The following is a 25,665-nucleotide window of genomic DNA, read 5'->3' on the forward strand; positions in this document are numbered from 1 at the left end:
CTTTGAGAATTAGCAATCCATGTAGGATGTAGATTAGAACCAGAAAATTTGAATAATGAGAGCATAACAGTTCCCTGCCAAGCTAGATAACAGAGAACTGATGGTAATTGAGAGGAATAAGCTTATGAGTGGACGTGCAGTGAAGATAGTTGCATTTGAAATTACGTGCATACGAAAGGATGAAAGGCAGGATATGAACAAACTGGCATCTAAATAATAGAATATGTGTAAAGTGCTTAAACATATCAGCAATTTCAAAAGTTATAAATGCACAGTAGTCATCGTAAATATTTAAAAAACAATTTTCTCTACTTAGAATCCTATTTAATATATTATATTTGCATTTTCCTGACTCACACTCAAGAACATCCCTACTTTCTCCTCTCAGCTGACCTATTTCCTTCTGTAATTATTTATCTAACAAGGATATGTAACATTTTCTTATAACTAGAAATATATAAAATAAACAAACTATTCAAAGTTTTCCTTTGAACAAATTTTCATGCAAACAGAACACACACATACAGAGAGAAAGAGAGAAGAGGAAAGGTTTATATTTTTAATTATTGCTAGAGATCATTTTAAAAAATGATTATTCTCTTATATGATATTTTGAAAAATATCCCCTGTAATATATCAGTTAAGTATTCATGGCTACCGTTGCCCAAAATATGGAGAAGTAATAAATCCCTTTTTCTATACTTTGTGTTGTATTTCTTTTCCCTGTATTCCAATGTTCACATGACTGCACTCTTCCCAAACGCAAAATTCTGTCAGACCATGCATCCTTTAGCATCGGCCACTCGTTAATTGTAACTGTAAGTCTGATAATTGTTCACAAGCGCCACTATATCCATTTGTCTCCTATCAATTTCCTATTCATATAATGTATTATTTATACAATTTGAAAAATTCTTCCTGAAATCTCCCATTTTGCCCCTTGATAGACAACGTGCATATAATTAATGTGTTGGCTATCACTCTGATTACAGATCACTCTACTAAGTCCACTGTCATATTTTTTAATAAAAACCTATCCATTGATTCTTTTCTTTGAGATTATGACTAAAATCATTTTACTTGTAATTCCACCTGTACAGGTGGTAACAATCTTGAGTCTCATTGTATTACCAACGAGGTTGAGTTTATGAACAAGAAATCTCTTTATATGAGCTGTTGTTGCCTGGCAACATCTGGAGAAAGCTATCTGTGAAGCTAGTGAAAACACCAAGTGCAGCATTGTCTGCTAAGGCCCGTTATAGTCTACATTTTCTGATTCAGTTTGCAATACAGATGGCTTTCACAGCATAATTTCAAAATCTGTGCAATAAGATTTTGATTATTAAATTGCAATAGGGTTTACTTCTCCATAATAAGACACAGGGACAGTATGCTCTTCAATTTTATTTAGTTTCCTTTAATTGAGTAAAATAATGTGAACATTGGTTAAAACGTCTACTCTGTGGAAATGCCACTTGTGTTGACATTTGGAAAGCTTAAAAACCTGATACAAGTTGTGTACTTTGCCACAATAGAAAATAAAATGACACTTGGAAATATCTTTTCAAAAAGCATTTAAATCATGAGAATTAGAAGGTCATAAGGGACCTTAGGAGATTAATTAACTCATCCTTTTGCCATCTGGTATGAATACGTATTCTGTTCTACACAGATGAATACATATTCTCTTCTATACAGATTCCATTAAGAGAATGCATGATTTTGTTTTACCATCTACTTTAACAGCAATTTTAACACAAAATTTTCACCAGTAACATCCCGTAATAACTAACTTCAAATTTAGAAATGTAAATTTGTTGCTATGCTCCCATCTATGTGCTATGTATCATACATGACATCTGCCTGGGAGGCATAGGAAGAGCTTCATAGAAGAGAGAATATTTGAAATGTACCCAGAATGTAGTGTGGCAGAGAGTATATACCAAGACTTGTTTCTTCTTCCTGGGCAGAGAGCCAGGTTACACTGCTAGATTCCATTGAAGTCAAGGGTAGCCATATGACTGGGTTGTTTACAATGGAATGAGAGCAAAAATGACATGAGCAAAACCTTCCACCTTCCTTTTTTCTCTGCTGACTTGATGCAGATGAGCATGGTAAGCTGGGAAGTCAGGAATTGGGAGGGGAGTCAAGACAAAAGACGGGGTCAGTAGGGCATGAGAATGGGCGGAGGCAGGAAAGCACAAGACCCATGCATAAAGTCTCATGTAGGCTGACTGTACTATTCCATAGTAGAGAATAATGGAAGATAATAATAGTATAAGGTATATTGGGCCATATTTTGGAAGGCTTCAAGTGCCAAGCTGAGGACCTTGACGTGATTTGGGAGGTAATGGGGAAATAACAAAGGCTTATCGGCAAAGGAAAATACAGAATTTGAATTGTAGCACATGCCTATTAATCTAGCAACTAAAAATAACATGGTTTGGTGGCAGGGAGTAATAAAAAAATCTTTGCAATAATACTCGCAGAGTCAAACCGTATAATGTGAAAAATTGAAAAAGGAATAATGGTATTGCGGAGGTAAGATTCATAAACATGGCAACTGATTTTCTGTGGGAGAAATAGCAACAATATTAATAATTGTATAAGCTGATGCTTATGTTCCTACTATAAACTAACCATTTTATATGGGTGGTCTCCCTTAATCTTCACAATAACCTTATAAAATAAATATGAGTATTGCCCCTATTTTACAGAAAGGATACAATTTGGAGAGATTAAGCACATAAGCAAAGGCGATATTAGTTGTAATTGGAACAATTAGGATTTGAAACACATAGGATTTGAAACAAATAATCTCATGTTAGACCCCTCGTGATTCTTAACAAGTATAATCTCAAATCCAGATTATGAGAAGTATGGAAAACTATTTCCAGTTGTGTGAGTAAAAGGAGTACAAATTCAATTGATATCCGTTGTTTTGGTAAATTTTATATTGCAAGATCAGCACAGGGAACCTCAATATACCCTTCACCCAAATTCGCCAGCTATTTATACTACGCGCGCGGTGCGCGCGCACACACACACAACGCACAGAATGACTTTTGTCTTTTTTTTGTTAATTTGTTAACAATGAAATGACTCTGGCATATTTACGTATTGACACCAGAAGCCAATTGGAATTTGGAATTTGTGACTGGGCTTTCAGAAAAACTTCAGGTCTAGAGATAACGGTATGGAATAAATTAGTATAGACAGAGATGGGTAAAATCAATCAGATACCTGAGTGGGAGGATAGAGAAAGAAAAGGACAATTCACTAGAAGTAGGATAACCCTGTGCAACAAATGTCCAGAGAAGAATAATTACAGAGGTATAGTCATAAGGTTAAAAATTTCAGGAAGACCAAGACATCTAGGGAAAGGTTAGATTTAGTATTCAGAAGGTCTTCAGTGACCTTCACTACAATGTTTTGGGTAGCATACTGAAAAAGAAAATTAAATTACAAAGGTTAAGGAGAATAATCAGTGAAGAAAATGAAAATAAACGTAGGAAAAATGTTGCTCATGTGTTAATAATTAACAGTTTCTCTTCTGTGATCTTGCTATTCATATTCTTTTCTTTCATCTAGTAGGCTTCTGGGTCAAAATTTTTCAAGAGCACTTAGGAGAGGCAGGGCAGGGAGTTTGGGGTGGCACTGTACACAGTGGTGGCCATCCCAGTGATCGTCCCTTCAATCTGCAAGGGGCTAGGTGGAGGCGAAGGGAGGATTCGTCTTTTGGGGAGCACACAGAAATCTCTGGATGCCCCGTAAGCCCTGGTGAGGGTGCTGCAGAGGCTAAAGTCGGGCCATTTTTACCAGGAGCATATTCATCCCTGCCTAAGTGAGCAAAATGAGACTTGGCACAGGTATTTTACTACTTAGAAACTAAAAAAGAGTGGTCTCACTTTGAATGTGAGATATATTGGGGATATTTTGGACATATATGTAAACAAATGTGTCAATATATTTCATGAATATATTTATGTATAAACGGCTAGGTGTATATACTTTACCTTGTATTGTGACTCTGGTTTAGAGAAAACTTTTATTCTCTACATCTCGAGTCAGTGAATTCATTTTATGACTTAGGTGAATAAATTTAATTTCATTTAAAAGTATTTTGTAATTTCAGCAAATGAGTTCAATTTCCCTTATAGATACATTTTACCTGCATTGTATTTATCACAAGAGTGGGATATAAAAGAAAAACTATGTCAGATAAAAGCTGAATAACCAGAGGGCCTATTGCTCCTTCTCATAAAAAAATCAGCAAGAATCTGTAAGTCATAATAATAATAATAATAATAATAATAATATACAATTAAATTTAAGATCTTTTTCTTCATCTGGTTATGTTTTTCAAAAGAATTCTTTATTCATGGTGCCCCTATACTCATTAGAATAAAAATACTCTCTAAAAGTTTTCTGCTTCAATTTCCTTATTTTTAAGTGGAGACAATATTTGTAGCTAATTCCTGGGATTGTTGAAGGTTAAAAAACATCACATTTTGGAAGAGCTTATTCTGCCATCTCCAACTCATGACAACTTCTTCCTTCCTAAAGCATCTAATTTGAAAGATATTAGTAGCAAAATTCAGGAATGAGTTTTCTACTACTCATATTGGTAACAGTATGGTAACATCTCTGGTCCCACACCAGTGATGTCTGTCTTATGATCACATCTCATGATGGTTAATCCACTTTGCAAAGAGCAACCAGTTAAAACTTCAATTTACATTTATTTGAATGTCACACATATCACTGCTTCCTTCACTGTGTATGTTAATCTCCCCAACCTCCGATAATATGGAAACCACACAAGTTATAAAAATTATCTCTGTGTTATTTTTAAATTTTAAATGAGTTATAATAGTGACATTGAAGTGATCTCAAGATGTCATTTAAATTACTACCATGGGTCTGGCTGGGACTATATCTATGAAGCAGGAGGAGGTGCCATATTATGCTAAGTAGCCGATTCCCCTCCATGACAACTCAAATCAGAACATTTCTTATTAAGAAAGAAAGAATAGCACTAACACCAAACACAGTGTCTTGAACATGGCAGGTCATCGTCAGTTTTAATAGATCAGTGTTTGTGATTGTGTCTGTTTCTGTATTTAAATCTGTGGCTAGGGAAAGGAATACACCCTAAGAAGTTGAACAGGTTTTCTCTCAATTTTTGTCTTCCTTCTCTCCTTCCTCCATTTTGTCTCTCACTCCCTTCCTTTCTCCTTACTTGTCCCTACTTCTTTTTCTCCCTCTTTTGTATGAAACAGGAACCCTAACATAAGGACTGAAGCACAGAGCCTAAGACACCTCTATCCTACACAACGAGACAGGGACAGAAATTTAGGCTTTCTTGTTGACTCTGGCTCTGCACATTAAAATATGGGAATGGGGGGCCAGCCCCGTGGCTTAGCAGTTAAGTGCGTGCGCTCTGCTGCTGGCGGCCCGGGTTCCGATGCCTGGCGCACGCCAATGCACCGCTTCTCGGGCCATCCCACATACAGCAACTAGAAGGATGTGCAACTATGACATACAACTATCTACTGGGGCTTTGGGGGAAAAAAATAAATAAATAAAATCTTTAAAAAATAAAAAATAAAAAAAATAAAAATAAAATAAAATAGGGGAATGATTGTTAAATACTGAAGCCCTGAGATGAACTTTCATTGGAAAAAAAAATCTTTATGTCATTCTCTACATTTAAAATGTGTTTAACAAATATCAAAACTAATTGCACACACTTTATAAGGATACAGAAAACTTTAATCTACTGATCATTAGTAGAAATTTTAATTTCAAATACATTTTAAACCACATCCATTTGCAAATAACTTCTGTTATGTGATACAACTTGCAAATAAAAAGAGTACTAGTAAATTAAAATATTTCACCTTAAAATTTTTATTATATAATAACATTATGTATAATATTATATCTGAATATGAATTACGAAAATATGTTAGGTGTTATTGACCCCTTAATGCATAATAGTTGGTCTCAGATCATCAAACTATAGTTTGTTGAATTCTTTCCTATAGGTTTAAACTCCCAAAGGTCAGAATACTTATAGCATATTTACTCCAAAGTGGCAAGTTATCCTCGTAATGCCATGTTAAAATTCTGCTAACATTCCTTTCATGTAGAGACTCTCACTGGGATTAACATATGTCACAACTCAAAAACCTAAATAGAATTCTATTTAAACCTACTGATTCTGAAGGAGAAAGCGTTCAGGTGTTTATTTGCAGCACTTCTGGGAGAAATGCCAACCCCTAGAACATTAGTATTCCTGCAACTTTACATTTTCTTCCTAGAAACTGTTCTTGTGGAAAATGTACAATAGTGGTACAATGTTAGATAATTAGACCATACATGGTCATATCTGTAATGGTTTACTGATAGATAAGAAAAAAGTAGATGAGCAGGTAGACAGTAAACATTTAAAATAAAGGGTAAATATAGACTTACTGTGTTTGTTTATTTATTTATTTTTTTTAGTGAGGAAGATTAGCCCTGAGCTAACATCCGTTGCCCATCTTCTCTTTTTGCTGAGGAAGATTGGCCCTGGGCTACCATCTGTGCCCATCTTCCTCTACTTTATATGTGGGACACTGCCACAGCATCACTTGTCTGCACGGGGGATCTGAACCTGCAAACCCCAGGCTGCTGAAGTAGAGTGGGGACTTAACCACTACGCCTCCTGGCCAGCCCCTCCTTATTGTGTTTTCTCATTAGTATATATATCTGGATGATTGTGCTGCCCCTATGATTGAAATACCCAGATTAGTATTAAAAACAACAGAAGTAACAAAAATATCAAACTTGACTATATTCCGGATGTTTTATACCCTTTCCCTGCTTTAATCTTCATGGAAGCCAAGCAATCTAAGTATTATTAGTCCCATTTTAAAATTTAGAAAACTTAATTTTGACAGGTTAAGTCAGTCCAAGGTAACTAATAAAACAACCTACATTGTTTATCTTTATATCCCAAGGATCTACAATATGTTGTGGTATAGTAAATGTTAAATAAATATTTATTTTTTAAAAATGGTGATATAATGCCTGGGAAGTAAATTAAACCCATCCACAGCATGGTATAAATATTACCATCTCTAACTGCAAGGCTCATTCAGAAGAATGAGACAATCGAAGTTTCTAGTCAGAGTGTCATTAAAGTGAATAGCCATAAGGAATAAAATAATCTAGGGTGAATTACCTGACTAGAAAAATGAAGAGAAGTGAGGAAGTGATATGCTTCAATGAGGCTTAAGAATAGATAGATGTTTTAGAAGGCAAGACATGAAATGATTTGAGGTGCTAGGAAATCGGTTGGCTTTGTGTGTGTGTAAATAGGTGTATCTGTGGGTATAAAAGTGGGGAGATAAAATAAAATTGCCTACATTTTTATATTATATTCTCCTTATAAGGTATTTAATTTGCTTATGTTTAACTCTACTGTGAGCTCATCTAATTCAGGCACGAGTTCTTTTATTTTTGTCAATGCCTGCCCAGTGCCTGACACTAAGTGATATTTAACACTGTTTTGCAAGGTATGATTTAAAAAATCAAGAAGCAAAGAAAAATTTCAGTGGTAATAAAAGACACAGAGAGAAAGGACAGAATCTTGTGCTCAGAGAGGGAAGTTACCCCTTTATGAATGACAGAGGTAGAGATATTTTGTGTGATAATGGGATATGGCCAAGTTGGTGAGTGGTTGAAGTAGACAAAATCTTGTCATTAAATTTTTAAGTTCCCAAAAGGATTAAGGGGAGGAATGATATTTACTGAGTGTCTATTTTTAGATAGATGCCAAGGCTCTGCACTTACTTCATTTACTCCTCACTTCAACTGTACAGGCTAAGCATTAATAATCCCATTTTACATATGTGGAGAAAAGGTTGATAGGATTAAACAAGTTTCCAAATACAGTTTAGCTAGTTTTTGTTGAAGATAGAGAATTTGAAGCAGTTTTTTGCCTAACCGCAGTGATGAGTGAATATATTCTTTCTCTGTCTGTTTCTCTCTCTCTCAATACATATCAGATTTTGACTTGGAGCATAGATATCCTTAAGTTTCTCAATTCAAAATTAGGCCTTCAAATGTTGTGCTCCTAAAAATATTGTTCTTTTATTTTAATATGTAATTAGGAGTTTTCTATGCCTAGTAATAACTGGAACATTGGTAAATTACTGTCATAATTATTCAAGGTGGGAAAAATTCCTTTCAAACCCATATTATATTAAAATTGACTTGTCACTTCATCTTCTTTCCTTGCACTTGAGTAAAGCCCTAATAAATGCATTTTGGAAATGGATTTTCCTCAAGAGCTATTCTCACACATTTGTCACTGAAAAAAAAAAAGGCAGAAAATATCCAACTTAAACATCCGCTTCATGCTGAAGATAAAATTCAGTCAAATAAATTTTGCTTATATTTCTCTTTTGTACATTTGATCATATTTCTAAATGGACCCAAAGGAATTAAGCAACCAGGTAAGACATTTTTCTCTTTATACTCTAAACTGGTTATAATTTCTAAACCACTGTGTGTGTGTACGTGCGTCTGTATATGTGTGTGTAAATCTTTCACTAATGGATTATGAGAACTTTATATATGGCAAGTGGTGTGATTTTGATTTGTTGATTGTTATGTCTTTGATTCAGTTAGTAATCATTAAAAAGCCCTTAAACCATCACAATTCCAAAATAATTATTTCCTGACCTGCAATTGTGCTTTTAATCCTTTTGGTCAACGGCAGCTCAAGTTTTGTTCTTATTATGGCACTTCTATTTCCAATTTGCCCTCAAAGCAGTTTGATTCATTTTCATTTCTCACTAGCTTGTTTTTCTTTATTCTTCAAATCAGTTTGAAAATGCAATCAAAGAATTTTTCAAGCGTCTTATAAAAACACTTTAGAGACGGGCAAGTTTACCAGGTTTAATAACCTTTATTCAATGAAGTACCTAGAGAAATAAATCTTTGGGGGTTCCAGACGGGTGATTAACCATTGTGAAGGCATTAGCACAGCTGTTTCCACGCTGTATGTAAAGTGTTCCCGCATTGGGACTGCATTTGCCAAAGGCAAGAACACTTATATATATGTGTGTGTTCCAGCAAGAGAAATATCCTTAGGAATATTATTAAAAATGAGTTTAGTACGCAGACATAGTTTTGTTCTCCTATGAAGAAAATAACCCATGGATATGTTATATAGAATGCCCTTTAAGTTATTTTTCAACACTCCCCTCTGAGGAGGCCCTGGCCTTCGTGGCTTTCATGGTCCCTCGAGATGGGGCTTTCTCTCAGAACTGAGGTCGGCTGAGCCACTGGCACGTGGCTGCCTTTCTGTGGCCCCTCAGTACCTCCTGGCGGCCTGTCTTCTTGAGGGTTCTCAGTTTACCCCTCCCTACACATCTGAAGCCGAGGGGTGCCCCAGAGGGCTCTGGCTGGGCCCTGCCTGCCTTCCTCCACAAGCCCACAGTCCACCCACTGGGACCAGAACCCAGCCCACGGGCGACCCTCATGGAGTTCAAAAGTGGAAAGGAAAGGTGATGAATCTTAATAACAACAACCAAAACAGAAAGGATAAAACAAACAGAAAACAGACATAGGCATTTGGCCGCATGCCCGGTTGGGTGAGCAGTGCAGGATAGGTTGCGGAGAGACCAAAGGGCCCCAGGGATGGCAAAGGAGACATAGGTTTATTGGGAGTTACAGGGAGGCCCAGTGGCAGTGGGCTGGACAGCAATGTGCATCCACAACCACCAGTGGGGAGGACGTTGCTTATATAGGCAGGGGACACAAAGGCTATGTGCTTGCCAAGAGGGGCTGCCCCTGGTACAACCAGTGTTCCCAGGAATAGTAGCTTACGTGGAGGGGCTCTGTGTCCCTTGAAGACAGTGATGTTCTTTAAGTGAGAGAAGGCGGGAGGCTGGCTGGCAGGCCCTGGATTGTTACAAATCCCAACGGCTAGGCATCATGCCCAGAAGGGAGCCAGAAGGGCATATTGTTGCAATGGGCTTGTGAGCTCTTGCTGATCAAGCAAGGCCTGGGCTCCACAGCATATTGTAATCTGCCAAACCAAAGAAAAAGAGAAAATCTTGAAAGGAACCAGAAGAAAAAACATTTAACCTGTAAAAGTAGCAAAGATAAGAATTACAGTGAACTTCTCATCATAAACCATCTAAGCAAAAAGATAGTGGAGTGAAATATTAAAGTATTAAAACAAAAAAATAAATATCAATCTGGAATCCTATATCCGTGAAATTATACTTCAAAGGAGGAAGAGAATAAATACTGTCCCAGACAAACAAAATCCGAAGGAATTCACTGTCAGCAGACATGACCTGCAGGAAATCTTAAAATAAGTTTTCAGACAGAAGAAACACAATATAGTCAGAAATTTGAATCTATATAGAAAATAAAGTGTGTTGGAGAAGAAATAGATGAAGGTAAAATAAAATCTTTTATTTTTTATTTTTAATTGGTCTAAATATAACCTAGTTTAGAGTAACAATAGCATCAATGTATTTAGTGATTATAGCATATGCCTAAGTGAAATGAACAATCACCTTATCATAAGTGATGGGAAAGAGTAATTGAGAAATCTGTTTACTAGGTTCCTGTGCTACTTTGGAAGTGTTATTTGAAAGTGGATTTAGATTAATTAAAAATATGTATTGTAAACTCTAGGGAAATCACAAGTTTTTTTTTAAAGACATAAAATTGATACAGAGTATATAAAATGCAATAATATAAAATGCTCAATTAAAACCTGTGACAGAAGGAAAAGAGGGAAAATAAGAAACAAAGAGCAAATAGGAAATAGTTACAAACATAGTTGATACTGATCCAATTATATCAATAAGCATATTAAATGTGAATAGTCTAAATATACAAATTAAAAGACAGATATTTACGGAGTCAATAAAAATAAAAAAAAACAAGACCCAACTATATGTTGTCTATACACTTTAAGTGTCACGGGCTAGGTGCCTCGAGAAACTCAAAAGGTGGGTTTGGAAGCAATTAACTGTTTTCCCAAGTTGTTTCTTTTCCTGTTGTATGTTAAGGAGATGTACCCACCAACCATCCTGAAACTGACCAAGCGAGAAACTCAAGGGAGATATAACCATCAACCAACCTGAAACTGACCAAGCCTCACCACAAGAGCTATGCCCATGACCTTTGCCTTATTTTCAAGGCAAAGATCTCTGGAGGAAGAGCCTAGGCCTCATTATATAGAAGCATGTTCTCCAGCTGAGCCTGTGGAAGCCTTTGAATACCCACCTTCCCTTTTGAATATTCATTCCCCAAATGAAATAAAAGTTCTTGCTTTCCTTTGTTCTGGGAATCCATGGCTTTGGAAATGATTCCTCATGGCCTCCTGTTTGCTGCAAATACACTTTATTTTGTGAGACAACTTCCACTGTTGTGGACTCTTATTTAACTCACCAGGAGGCGAGCCCACTTGGTTTGGTAACATAAGGACTTAGATATGTTAAAAAGTTAAAGCGATGAGAAATACATACCATGCTAACTCGAATGAATCCTAAAAGCATATTGCTAAATGAAAGAAGACACTATGAAAAGGCTATGTAATGTTTGATTCCAATTATATGGCATTCTGGAAAAAGGGAAACTATAGAGAAGGTAAACAGATCAGTGGTTGCCAAAGATTCGTGGTGGGATGGAGGGTTGAATAGACGAATGGTGAAAACATTCTGTATGATACTGTAATGATGAATATTAGACACTATGTATTTGTCAAAATCCATAGAAATTCTAACAAAAAATAATACATTATGTATGCAAATTAAAAAAATAATTTAGGAAGGTAGGATTTCCAGGATAGAATGCAGAATATAGGAAAAGAAATTAACTATATTACAAATGTATGAAACAACTGCACTGAAGGACAGGGATAAAATAATGTAGACCTAGTAATTTTGGAAATGAGGGGAGTTATTAAGACTAAGGGCATAAGAACTGTATGTAAGCTCCGTACTTTAGTTGATAAAGTTATTTTCCATGGAGGTATGGGTTGTGTCTGATATTGCTATATATATATATATATACACTGGAATTGAACAATTAAGTACATGGATGGCAGATGGGGGGATCCAGGTTTCTCACTGTTGGAGTGGGAGTTTACAGAGAAGCAAGAGAAGGAAATTAGAATAATCTGTGTGATAGTGGATTAGAATTGGAGATATCAGTATGAACTCATGTTTAAAGTAAGATAGATACAGATAGTTTACATATAGAAATAGTTATAGATGTGTTTATATACATGGGTTAGTATTTGCAGATGTAATTCCTTGTTTTTTGGCTAAGAGGACCTAGAAGCAGCAACGCCTCAGCAGCAAGTACATCAACTCCCAGACGTTGGTTTCTAATACTATTCTCCAGAAAAAGGAACCAGGCTCCTTGGGAAATTGCTGATTCTAGGACTGACAGAGGCAGGAAATATATACAATGAACCTGGAGCCTCTTAGTGAGAGGAAGTAAGAAAGTGCTCAGAAAACAACAACAGCACAATGATAGGAGTATGTCAAAGTGACACAAGAGCCAACGGAAAGAGCCCCCAATGTCCAAAGATGGACCCGTTTGAGCAAAAAATAAAGTAGTATTTGATTATAATCTAGATTATGAAATAAATATCTATGAGTCTATATTGAAATAAATGATTAAATAAATAAATGAGAAGAATAGAAGGATAGAAAAATCTACCTTGCAGAAGAATTCCAAATAATCTATGTAGATACTTTTTAAGTCTGGGCAGTGCATTGTGACTTTCTTTCAAATAGTACCTATAAAAAGGAGGGAGGAAGAAGTAACTTTATGGTGAAGAAATTTGACAAACACTACCTTAGCCAGGCGAGCAAGGTTAACATCAACCTTATAAGTCATGTGGATAAAATGTTTACTTGATATTATGTGATAAGAAGGCTCTGTGGCTTTTCTTCCCCAAACCCATAACCCCAGAATAATGGTAAGAAAAATATTAGACAAATTCCAATTGAGGGACAGACTACAAAATACCTGACCAGTACCCCTCAAAACAGTCAAGATCATCAAAAACATGGAAAGTCTATGAAACTGTCACAGCCAAGAGGAGATATGAAGACTAAATGCAATGTGATATCCTGGTTGGGAGCCTGCATCATAGAAAGAACATTAGGTGAAAACTAAGGAAATCTGACTGATGTATGGACTTTGGTTAATAAGTATAATGGTTAACGTTATGTGTTTACTTGACTAGGTCATGGGGTGCCTATTTGGTCAAACATTTTTCTGAGTGTGTCTATAAGGGTGTTTCTGGATGAGATTAACATTTGAATCTGTAGACTGAGTAAAGCAGATTGCTCTCCTTAATGTAGAGGGCCTCATCCAGTCAATTGAAAACCTGAATAGAACACAGAGGCTGAGTAAGAGGGAACTCCTCCTGTCTGAGCTAGGACATCGGTCTTTTCCACCTTTTGGTCTCAGATTAAAACATCTGTTCTGCTTGGGTCTGGAGCCTGCTGGCTTTGGGACTGGAACTTATACCACTGGTTCTCCTGGTTCTCAGGCCTTGAGACTTGGGCTGGAACTACACATCTGCTCTCCCGGGTCTCCAGCTTGCTGACTGCAGATATTGGGACTTCTCAGCCTCCATAACTGCATGAGTTAATTCCTTATAATAAATCTCTTTCTATTTTCTCTGAAGAACCCTAATAATACAATAATCATATATCAGTATTGGTTCATTAGTGGTGATAAATGTATCATGCTAATGTAAGATATAGTAATTGGGAATCTAAGTGTGGGATATATGTGGTGTCTACTATCTTTGCAATGATTTCTATAAATCTAAAACTATTCTAAAATAAAAATTTTATTTAAAAAATAGATATTAGATTTTGAGCCAGAGTAAATGAATACTTGTGACATTCCTAGAATTTGAGTTGGTATTTCTAAATTAGAGTATAGAATATATATTTCTCTATATTCTATATATTTTAAGTATATACAGAATATTGTATATATTTTATATTTGTTTCAGTTTTGAGAAATCTTAAAATTAAAATCAGTGTTCTTATTAAAGTAGCTATTTCAAGCAACGTACCACATAAATATTTTTTTGCCTTCATATAGATATTTATAATTTTATATTTTAATATTCAATTTTATCTGAGTAATTTGAAAATCTTCCTCAAATTATTTTGAAGTAGTTAGGGTGCTAAACATAAATAAAATATTGATTAAGGAAAGGAAATTGGATTCCAGTGTCAATTTTTATACATCTGAATGTCATTTAGCATTAATCCTCCCTATTGACAGCAATTTTACTGCTATGATATTTTTGGTATAAGATGAGGTGAGAAAATATTTACAGGCATGTAAACTGGTTTATGGACTGAGACTGGTAGAGTTAAGAGTATTCTTTTTGTTTGTTTGTTTTTTACAAACAAAATTATTTAAAAACTCACGCATAACTATGTACTCCAGGCGTGGTGTATAGATCGGCAATTTACGCACTTAAAAATACAATGGATTTAAGAGAAGACTACCTCTGCTCATCCTGCTTAGTTAAGTGGATGCGATTATTTCCTGTGAGATAGAACTGTGAGGTAATCAGTTGTTTCCTCCGGGAAACGATTTGAAGTACTTTGACCCCAGATCCTAGACTGACGATGGTAATGTCAATCGAAGCTCAGTAAGAGCTCCCTGACTGAGTGTGGGTCCTAGTTGGTTGAGGTCCTCCCAGCAGCAGTTAGTAACCTGTATCTAAGTCTTTGGGTCGTCTGCTCCACTCAATAGTGGCTTCAATACATGTGGTCAATCTCATGCTTCTTTCCATCAGCTCTAAGGGCCAGTGAGTCATGGCTGTTTCACTACTCCTGCAACAAAGGTAGCAAAAGAAATAGGTCTCCTTTCATGCAGTTATACAACAATTTTGGGATAAGTTGCTAAGGGACTGAGTCTAAAGACACTAAGCTGACGCAACCTCACCTGGAGCTCTCCATCACTAGGCCATGACAAAAACTATTCGTTGTCCTGGAAACTTCATGGTCTCCCATCTTAGGATAAATTCCCTGTCACTTTGGGATAGTCTCCAGATAATTTTGGCATTGCCTAAGGGGATTCCCACCTTTTTTCCAGAGATCTATGCCCAGAAAAGTATCACAATTTAAACTTTTTACTTTCTACTCTTTTTTGATATCTCTGATTCTAAGGTGAGCAGGCACATTATGATTTCTTCCTCCCACTTAAAACTTCCCACCGTGAACCAATAAAGAATATGAATAAAATAACCAAATCATCCATATTTTTTGTTATTCTTTGATATGGGCATCAAAAAACTTTCTTTAGTCTCTTTTATTTAAAAATGTCATAGCAACAAGAACGAAGTAGCCTAGATACACTAATCACCACTCAAAAGAGAGATGCCCTAAGAGATAATGTACAAATATGAGACTGTGTGTGAAGGAAAAAATAAACTTTTATTGGGGAAAAATTCTCTATGGTATTTCCACATGTCTTGTGAGAGTTTTTGTTCTGCTCTGTCTTTTCAAGGATGTTTGTATAGCAAACAGCCTTGGAATATGGAGATAGTAACTCCCTGTGGGCAGAGGGTAGATTTGTTCACTGACCAGCACAGTAAAGATAATAACTGCCTCTGCAGGGAGGGTTAGCTGAGGTTAGTGGCCTTCTTTAAAAGACGAGGGCTTTCCTAGGCTTGGGGTTCCTCAGCTGTGACACGAACCGATTGCATGCACAGCATCCACCTGTGCCCCTGTGAGGCTTGTGGAGCAGAGAGAACCCACGTGAACCCAAGCTCCTGATACCTGCTGTGCCGTGAGTACTAATGTCCTTTGTCACTGACACAGAAATCCTTGTCCTTGTATGTAACTGTGACCTCCTAACTGGTTAGTTGAAAATAGGGTAAAATCTCAGACCCTTGACAGTTGTTGACAATGTTTATGGGTTAAGCTACTGATATTTAAGGCTTTGCTTATTTCTTCAACCTATCAAGCCTATCTTGATAAACACTCACGGGGATCCTATCTCCAAAATTGAACTCATTTTTGTTTCCCCAAGCCATCCTCTCTTCAAATGTTTCCTATTCCAGTAAACTTTACTATCAATTACCCAAAGCAGAAACTTGAGGGTGACCAACCTCCACTTCCAATCAATTACAGTCTTATTCCTGCCACTGCTTCCCCAAACCAGACCACTTTCACTCTTCACTTCTAGTATTATTCTCCTCTCATCTATTCCTGAACCACAAAAAAATTTCAAAAATGAGATCTAATTATGTCAATTCCTGGTTGGAAACTTTTTAGTGACTTCCAAGTGACCATAGGTAAAATCAAAATACTTCAACTTGGCTTCCAAATATTGCTGTTTCTACACGTGGCCTTTATGTCCAGCCCCGCCTCTTGTTCCCCTCTTTCACGAACTCTATGCTCCAGTTGTAATGAACTGCTTTGACTCCTGTGTGTTTTATTTTATCCCAAATCACCCCATGCTGTTCCCTTGGTCTGGAACATTTCTTTTTCTGTTCTTCATCTGCCTAAAAAGGATTCAGACAACATAGAAATTGAAGACTCCTCCCTTCTCACCAAGGAATACAAACAGATAATGTCAATACAACCTAATTAACAGTAATATTTCTAGAACTAACATATTCTAAAATTTGCTTCACAAATTCATAGAAATTAATTTCCTCTAAACAAGCATCAATTTATAGTATATAGAAACTAAAAAAAACAAAATCAAACTATACTAAGCTGATGAGACAAGCATTTGTGTGCATGTATGAATGTGAATATTTTACGAATTCCTAGCAGTAAGAGTACAACTAATTTTGAAAAATAAGTAAAATTATGATTTGTCACCATGTCTTCAATCATAGGCAATGTTAAATTAAAATATAACTAATTATGATAGGCTATATTAAACCTAAGGTGTTATTTCTAAAATTAATGATAGGTATACTTTAACACATTTTAAATCAGGAACTGGGCCAAGTTCTTTACATATGTTATCTCATTTAATCTTGATAATATTGACATGGGTGGTTGCTATCATTAACTCATTTTACAGATGATATACCTGAGGTTTAGAGAGGTTAACTTGCCTAGTGTCTTTGAGCCAGATGGACGTAAGCAGAGTATGAACCCTGGTCTCTAAATTCCAGAGTAATCCTCTTTACTCGACAGGCTCAACTGTGTGCTATTAGCAGAGCGAAAATAGAAATACACAGTGCCATCTTTGGTAATGAAACAGTTGTAAATGTGATGAGTGAAAATAGGCTGCTTGTTTATCTGGAACTGTAATATCATTGTTATTTTGAGCACTGGAGTGCCACACACGTAAAGATAGCTACAAGTGAATTTGTGTATCTGATTAAAAGAAAAATCCTACTACAGTGAAAATTGTTACTAAGCAGGAAAACTGAAGTAGAGTATGGATTTCACATGGTGTTGCATCTAAATCTCCTCAGTTCCAGTTCCTCAGTTCCTCAGGATGTGAGGCTACTCCATCACCACATTGCACATTGCTCTGCGGTTGAGTTCTGCCCAGACTACCCTAAAGACTCTTTAAAAGTAAAATCTTAGGTGATAACACCTATCTGAAAACATGTGTTCACTTTGGAACCAAAAGCAAATTATGCAAGGAAATACTTTGAATGGAAATATAATTATTTAGAGACTATTCATCTGTTAAGCATCAGGCTTTGTGATGTTATTGAAATTATTAATCCTGGAGGATGAAGATACTATCTTGTTGCTAAGAATATTGCAACTAGACAATTAGGATTAATTCTTTACTTTGCAAAACTCATAAGGAGACTTTCAACTGCAAAGCTACTGTGACCTGCAAAATTCTGTTACAAGTATTTTCAAAGAAAAAATTAGTTCAAATTAAGTTACTTATGCAGCTTGCTGAAATATGTTCTGAGAAATCATTAAAACAATAATACGTATAATTAAATTTATATAACAAAGTAGTATAAAAATTGCAATTTACAGAATGCATATTTATTATAGAAAGGTATGTGTCGAGTGCTTACTACAAGAGACAATAAAGAGTAGAGATTTGAAATAAAAGCTCTAAAATTAGACCAGGAAGTCCACCTAGGCAGTACCACTTCCTTGCTATGCGATTTGATAAGGTACTTAATCTCCTATGCTTTGGCTTTCTCATCTATAAAACGTAGATGATCATAATACCTATTCCATAGCATTTTTGTGAGAATCAATGAGCTAGTACGTGTAAAGAGTTATAAAAATGCTGGTAATGTAGTAAGATTTAATAAATATTAGCTATTTTCATGTGCTGGACATTGTGATGAAGATATATATGCATTAGCTCACTCACTTTACTTAATGTACTTAAATGATTATGTGAGATATACTATTATTCTCATTGCATAGTATGAGGAAACCAAGGTCGAGTGAGGGTCATGGACACATTGCTTTCTATTATCTGTTATAATCAGACCTGTATTAAGTAAGATATAAACAAAACAAAACAAAACAAATTGCCCTGAATCTTTGTAAATGGCTTAGCATTGATTCTCGATTCTTGATGTCCTTGTGCTTGTAGATCATAAAATAATTTTATAATTGCAAATATACTTAATAATAAGAAACCAGTAATCATTCATATGCTACACTGATATGAAAATATTTTTAACTAAGGCTAAATTCTTACAATATTGCTCTCTAATTACCAAATCTAATTTCCATTTCTGTTTCAACTTTTTTCAACTTTTATTGTAATTTCATATTTAATGTTAGTTTCCCTTTCATAAGTTTTTAACATGACACTAGTGTTATGTACCTGACTCAGCCTAGTTATAGCTGGGTTGTGCCTTATTTTTTATATTGTGCCTACTGACTTAGCTTTTCTTCAACTACAACATTCCATGAGTATAAGGAAACAAATATCCTTGCTCACTGTTGGTGGGGATATAGAGTAGTGTAATAATTCTGGAGAGCAACTTGAAAATACCTATCAAAAGCCTTTTGAGTGCATATACCCTTTAGGCTATTAGGCCCACTTATCACATGATTATTCAGTGGTACACTGTTTGTATTGATAAAAAAAAACAAAAAAACCCAGCTTAATTATTCTCTAAAGGGAAATCAAATAAAGATATACTATATGATTGAATAATCTGGAATCATTAAAAATGATATAATAAAGGAAATACATATAATAGTATATGAAAGTGTTCTCATTATATCATTAAATAGAAAATAGCTTATAAAATTGCATCATAGTAGTTAAACTCCAGTAGTGGAACTCTCCATCTACTAAAACAATGTATTCTGTCTTTGGGAGATTCTGCTTCTAGAAGATTCTTCCTTACTACTGAATTCAGGTCTTCCCTCCACACTTTCTATTAATGCCCCTCTGTAATTCAGTGCTTCAGAAGTTCCAATTGTTCTTCCACTTGATAGGCAATTGTCTTGTTTTCAAATCTTGTCCCTAATCCTGTTAGGGAATAAGTCAAAAATTCTCATTTCTTTTATTTATACTTCATATAACACAGTATTATGTTTAATTTTTGAACAAGTTGGATAAAAAATATATAAAAGTAAATATAATATTCCACCAGTGAGGATTAATGCAGGACTACTGCCCACCTTATTAATTCAATTTTATATGATTGCTTTTTCTCTTTCTTTTTCTTCCCTTCTTTCCTTTCTCATTTTCTTTGGAGCCACATGGCACTATTGATGTTGACCAAACTTCTGTCTTCACACTCCACGGGATTTCTAAACCCATTTTTGCTGCTGTATATTTATTTTCAACCTATATGCAAAATATTACTTTTATCTCTGTTAAACTTTTCATGTTCTATATACTTTATTACTTAGTTCTTCAAATATATTTTATGGTTTTGCTCTCCAAAGTATTTGTTATCTATTTCTCATAGCTTCTAGACATCCACACATTTTCTTAGCCTGCTTCTTCCTTTTCACCCAAGACATTGCTAAAACATTGCCTGGTCAATACTACTATAGGCAGTAATTAACATCTGGCCATATACATACAACCACTGGGTACCAACTTGAAACCAACAGGAAATCCTGTAAGTCTGAGTCTATTCTCCAGATCTCAGTTTTAAATACCATTTCCTTGGTGAAACATTCCTTGAAGTTTTAATTTGTCAGATTCTCCTGACCCTTACTTTTCTGTAATAACACACAGCAAAAGTATATGTATGTATAATTATTCTTTAATTTTTCTCTCCTTCAGTAGAATATAAACTCCATAAAAGTAGCGACAGTTGCTATTGCGATTACCAATATGTTCTTAAATTTTAGCAGAGAGCTTGAAGTATATTAAAAATTCAATGAATATTTCTTAAATTAATGAGTGGATTCCATAGGATAGATATGAAGACAGAGCTATGCTTTAAGGGATATATCTGTTTATGTATGGATATGTATGTATGTATATGTATGTATATATATACTCATATACATATATGAACATGTATACATATATACATATACATATGTGCATACGTGTGTGTGTATAAAAGTTCATTTTCCATGAATTTGTAAGTGGTAATAGTTGTTCAATTAAAAAAGACATTCTCTCAAATCTATTCAAAAATGTTTCTACATTTACACCTTGAGCTTTATGGACATGGAAATGGAAAGGTCATTTCTGAGGACTCCACCCTGTTGTCTCAGTATGTAAAGACGTGAGTTCCAGTGTTGATCCTGAGTACTTCCAATTAGCCCAGCATGTTCCCTGTAGAAAACGATATCAAGGTGAAGAACTAGGAATAAATAATAAGTCATTTCTGCCTCACTGCAGTAGCGTTGCACTGAAGCTGAAATAGCCTTTTGTTACAGCTTTCCCTAGCTTCCCTTGATGCTATGTCCAATGCCAGGGGGAAGGAATTCCAAGATTATCCTCATGCCTTTGTCAAACTTTCTGTTGGCTACTTTTTCTTTAATGAAAGAATCTATATATACGAAACATTTCTTCTCTTGAGAGTTTGTATCTGTGAATTTTTGAGCCACTATTTATGGTTACGTTCTTTCTCTATTGAATTTCTTCTTGGATTTAATCTATGAAAATGTAAGCAAGGGACATTCACAAATACTATGAAAATCACTGAATTCATTTTCAGAAATAAAATTCTCTGTTTTATCAAGGAGCCCTTTCTTCCCTGACGTAAATTTCCAATTGTGATAATCTCTTGATTCCACCAAGTCAGGTAAATATAGCTCTTTTTTCTTCTCAGGTGTATCTCACCCTTCTAATTTCTTATGTTCTTTTTTTTAAGCATGGCCAGAAGGAGGAAAATAGTTTTTAATCCCAAGAAATATTTTTATCTTGTATTTGAAATGCTGTTGGTGGTAAATGTGTTGTTTCTATGGATGTGTACAATTTCTGAAATCATGTGACTTCTTCTAGATAAATGGTCTGAAACTTTTTCTTAAAGGGTTAGATAGTAATCATTTTATACTTGTGAGACATAATGTCTCTCTTGTAACTACTCAATTCTGCCCTCTGGTTGACAAAAACCATAAAAAAGGCATAAACAAATAGACATGACTGTATTCCAGTAAGTCTTTACCGCCAGCCTGTGGACTGTAGTTTGCCAACCCATGTTCTGGATTACTGAGAAAATTAATATTTTTTATTTTTGCTTGATTTTTCAGGTTTCTCACTTTTCACCACAAATATATTCATATAGAGTCCAGAAATCACATCTCACAAAATTTTAAAGATTTGTTTAGTAAAAATTTTAAAGATTCATTTAGTAAAAAAACCACAAATATATGCATGTACTCATATTTACATTAAATGTATTTATCAGTTTTTGCTATATGCATACATCTCTCCTGTAATTTTTAGGTTAAATTACATTGAAGTGTGTATACAATTATTTTGGTGCCCTACATCATGTTGATATTTACTTTCAGGATTTAGAAACACTTTAAGGAACAAAAAACTTGAAATGATTATTTTCTTAATAGTTTGTAGAGAGCCACATTTGATTTCACAGAAATATTGTCTTCATATCCCCACATCCTACAGGTTTACTGGTGTGAAGACCAATTTACTTCTCTGATATCTATGTACTATCTTGGTCCATTCGGGCTATGTAATGAAATATCACAGACTGGGTAGTTTATATGCTACAGAAATTTATTTCTCATGGTTCTGGAGCCTGAGAAGTCCAAAATCAAGGCACTGGCATGGTCACGTTTTGGTGAGGGACCTTTTCCTCATTTAGAGCCGATGAGTTTTCGCTGTGTCCTCACACGGTGGAAGGGGCTAGGGTTCTCTCCAGAGCCTCTTTTATAAGACAGCAATCCCATTCATGAGGGCTCCATCTTATTGGCTTAAGCACCTGCCCAAAACTCCACTCACTGACACCACCAGCTTTGGCATTAGGATTTCCAACATATGAATTTTGGGGAGACACAAACATTCAGAAAATAATATGTACCTTTTTGAAATATGGTAATGTGATGAAACCACCAATCTCGACACAATGTGCTTTATCTAGTTTGATCAAAGGCAGGGGAAGAAAAGAAATGAAGGAAGAAAGAAAAATAAACTATTATTGTCATGTAGTATTGTAAGGACATCCTTGTCTAAAGTTTCCAAAGCATCAGCTTTTTAATCAGATAACTAAATTTCCTTGACAGTCAGAATATTAAAGATAGCTAGTTCACAGAACTATATAGGCACGAAAAAAACTGCCCTGCATCTTTAGTAAATTAACACTATTGAGGTTGAAAAATAAATCAACATGATTTTGGTCTTATGTATGTCCATACACGTTTCTACATGTGATATTTGTTTCTGTATATGGTTACATTCTTATATATCATGCAATTAGATAATGACACTTTTCATATCCCAGAAGCAGAAATAGTCCATTTGTGCATGGATCCATCCATATCTGTCAAATAAAAACTGATCAAATTCAGAAAAGCATATTTATAACAACCTTTATTGGTTTAATGTGTTTTAGTAAAAGAACGATTTCAGTTTATTATCTAATTTGATATGACTCTCACAACCTTCTAACAGAGGCAGGTAAGTAAATTTATTCCCTCTTTACTAATGAGGATATTGAGGTTGCAGTGGTTATTCATCTTGCCCATGCTGACACGATATGTAAACTGAATGGTTGGGTTTGGGGACCATGCCTTATGATTCCTGGTCTACACTCCTTGTCTCTAGAATCCTGCTTTCCCTTAAACAGCTGTTTATAATCATCAAGTTTTGACTCAAATACCTATTTATGTTAGCTATTGTTCAAATTATTTTGCTTTGCCATGCCACAAATGAGATTTATTTTAAAATCACTTTTTTTTTTTTTTTTTTTTTTTTTTGTGAGGAGATCAGCCCTGAGCTAACATCCACCAATCCTCCTCCTTTTTTGCTGAGGAAGACGGCCCTGGGCTAACATCGGTGCCTATCTTCCTCCACTTTATATGGGACGCCGCCACAGCATGGCTTACCAAGCAGTGCGTCGGTGCGCGCCCGGGATCCGAACCAGCGAACCCCGGGCCGCCGCAGCGGAGCGCGCGCACTTAACCGCTTGCGCCACCGGGCTGGCCCTAAAATCACTTTTGATCTATATCATATTGTTAAGGAACAGTCAGGACAGGTACTATTACCCATTTTTTTTTTTTTTCCTGATAAAGCTGAAGAACCAAACAGGTTCGGTGAGTTTCCTAATATTATACCCTTGTTTTCAGTATTGGAAGAGTTAGATTCAGATATCTTCTTTGCTAGTCTATTAGTTATTCAACCAAATTATAGTCATTTGCTAATGCCAATATAAAAAATTACAATGACTGCACAAATATTATAAGTTCAGGTTGGTTTTCTGGGGTAGAAAAAGGAAGACTTAGGTAATAAGAATTATAATAATGATAGAATAATAATAATAACTAATTATTAATAATTAATTAATTGTTTAATTTAATTTTAAATTAATTAATGTTGTATTAATAATTATTTAATTAAATATTAATTAATTTATTACATAGCACTTCATATATGCCAGGCACTTTTCAAAGTGCTTTACCTATTAATTCATTTAACATCTTTCTGGAGTTAAGGAAATAAGGCACAGAAACTTGCCTAAAGACAAAAGCTACTAAATGATAGAGCAAGGATTCACTTAGGCAATCTTACTAACAGAGTCTGTGCACCTAACCAGAACACTTTTCCACCTCTTTTACTAAACTAAGCTCCATGTGTAAGACAAAATCCACATTGGTGAGCAGTCAGTGGCACATATAGTTATCATAAGGTCAAGATGGGTGATGAGTTTAATCAGGCCATCAAGAAACAGGTGCACTAATATTTACAAAAGGATGAAATCTGAAAGAATACAAATACAGGTGTGAACAGTAATTTACATATTACCCATTATTTCAGAATTGTTTCACATATATCATTTCATTTTCATGATGATGTATCTAAAAGGGCAGCAGCTGAAGACTGTCAGTGTATGACTTTTTTTTTGTTGTTGTTGCTTATATTTACAATTTTAAAAAACTATATTTAAACTTTAGTTCTTTCTTCATCTGCTTCAGACATTATTGTTTGACCTCTTACCTGTCAGAGATGGTATTAGTGTCCCCACATTCCCCTCCAACCCTCTGTTTATATCTTCAGCTAGGTCTTCTTCACGTTGTCTACTTGGTTCTGAACACTTGAAATCTAATGCATAGATTTTATGATTTTGTTCTTTTATAAATGACATTATTCACCAAAGAACCAAATATTATAATTGCAACTGTGGAGAAAAAAACAATTGAAAGAAAATATTTCAAACATCAAGGTCAAATGAATTTTAGTCTCCTAACATTCCATTAAACTTGTCAAAATCATGCTACCAAAGACCGTGTTTTTCTTAAAAATACTATTTTCCCTGATTTTTTAATGGACTCTTTTTTTTCTTGTGAAAGAGATGTCAGATGATTGATTTCTGCTGCCTATCATTTAATCACACAATTGTTAAATATCCTAACATGGCTTCATTGTGTTCTAGGCATGTTTGTGCCTACCATGATAAAAAATTATTTTATTGCACATGTCTAATTTGAATCTGCACTTTTGAAGATCCCTTGCTTATCTTTCTTGTATTTCTAGATATTTCATTATACGAGATGGCATTCTTAAGTATTTTTGTAAAAAATCATGAATCAAAAAAAGTAAGTTTTTTGGGTCCAAATATATCTAAAAATGTCTTTATTTTTCCCTTACTTTTGACTGATAGTTTTGTTAGTGGTGGAATTTTTTCAGTTAAAAATTATTTTACCTCCGATTTTTAAATGTATAATTCCATTTCTGTTTTTTTCATTCAGGCTTGCTGATGAGAAGACTAAAGATTTTGTATCATCTTGTATTTTCTTGCTCTTCTGAAGTTTTATGAGTTATATATGGGTATTTTTTAATACTGTTAGGTCCATATCAGTCCCTTTCAATCTGAAGACTTGTGTCTGTCTTCAATTCAAATGCTTTTTTTTTCTGTTTTAACAATTTATGTATCTATATTTTCTCTGTTCTCTTTTTCTGGAACTCTTAAACAGATATTAAATATAAAAACCTGCAGAGTTTCTTTATTGTCTCTTTAGAGTTGAATGAGAGTTT

The sequence above is a fragment of the Diceros bicornis genome, chromosome 10 (genome assembly GCF_020826845.1).
Source record: "Diceros bicornis minor isolate mBicDic1 chromosome 10, mDicBic1.mat.cur, whole genome shotgun sequence".
Lineage (NCBI taxonomy): Eukaryota > Metazoa > Chordata > Mammalia > Perissodactyla > Rhinocerotidae > Diceros > Diceros bicornis.